This window comes from Corvus brachyrhynchos, unplaced genomic scaffold (genome assembly GCF_000691975.1).
Source record: "Corvus brachyrhynchos isolate BGI_N302 unplaced genomic scaffold, ASM69197v1 scaffold1020, whole genome shotgun sequence".
Lineage (NCBI taxonomy): Eukaryota > Metazoa > Chordata > Aves > Passeriformes > Corvidae > Corvus > Corvus brachyrhynchos.
In genome coordinates this window covers 7986-8554 of record NW_008235716.1, presented here as the reverse complement: position 1 = coordinate 8554, position 569 = coordinate 7986, and the positions used below count along the sequence as shown (strand labels likewise).

Genomic DNA, 569 nt, shown 5'->3' with positions numbered 1-569 from the left:
GCCCTGACCCTGCCCAATAGATGGACCCCCCTCTGCCCCATAGATCGCCCCTGCCCTGCCCCACATTGAGCCCCCTCTGCCCCATAGATCCAGGCCAGCCCCGACCAGCCCCATAGATTGACCCGGACAAGATCCCACAGACTGACCCGGACGATGGCCCACAGATCGACCCAGACCTGCCCCACATTGAGCCCCCTCTGCCCCACAGATCGACCCCGAGCTGCCCCACATCTGAGCCCCCTCTGCCCCATAGATTGACCCTTTCTTGCCCCATAGATTGGCTCTCTCTGCCCCATAGATTGATCCAAACCTGTTCCTCTCCTGCCCCATAGATTGACCCGAACCTGCCCCATAGATTGGCTCTCACCTGCCCCATAGATCGAGCTCTTTCTGCCCCATAGATTGACCCTGACCTGCCCCACATTGAGCCCCCTCTGCCCCATAGATCGATCCTCTCTGCCCCATAGATCGAGCTCTCCCTGCCCCACAGATTGACCCAGACGAGACCCCATAGATTGACCCCCATCTCACCCCACTCCTGCCCCATAGATCGGCCTGCACCTGCCCCA

At 60.8% G+C, this 569-nt stretch overlaps 2 long non-coding RNA genes across 3 annotated transcripts in view; both read right to left on the bottom strand.

Moving 5' to 3' along the window:
* LOC108445434 overlaps positions 1 to 450 on the bottom strand; it is a 2082-nt gene extending 1632 nt beyond the window's left edge. The window contains exons 1-2 of the long non-coding RNA XR_001860296.1: positions 368 to 450; positions 171 to 176 (exon numbers count right to left, since the gene is read on the bottom strand). This is a non-coding gene — a long non-coding RNA (uncharacterized LOC108445434). The remainder of the gene's footprint in view (positions 1 to 170; positions 177 to 367) is intronic.
* A 25-nt stretch (positions 451 to 475) lies between these two features.
* The window catches only part of LOC108445421, a 950-nt gene continuing 856 nt past the window's right edge, over positions 476 to 569 (bottom strand). For both annotated transcript variants that reach the window (XR_001860274.1, XR_001860279.1), the window contains exon 3: positions 476 to 561. This is a non-coding gene — a long non-coding RNA (uncharacterized LOC108445421). The remainder of the gene's footprint in view (positions 562 to 569) is intronic.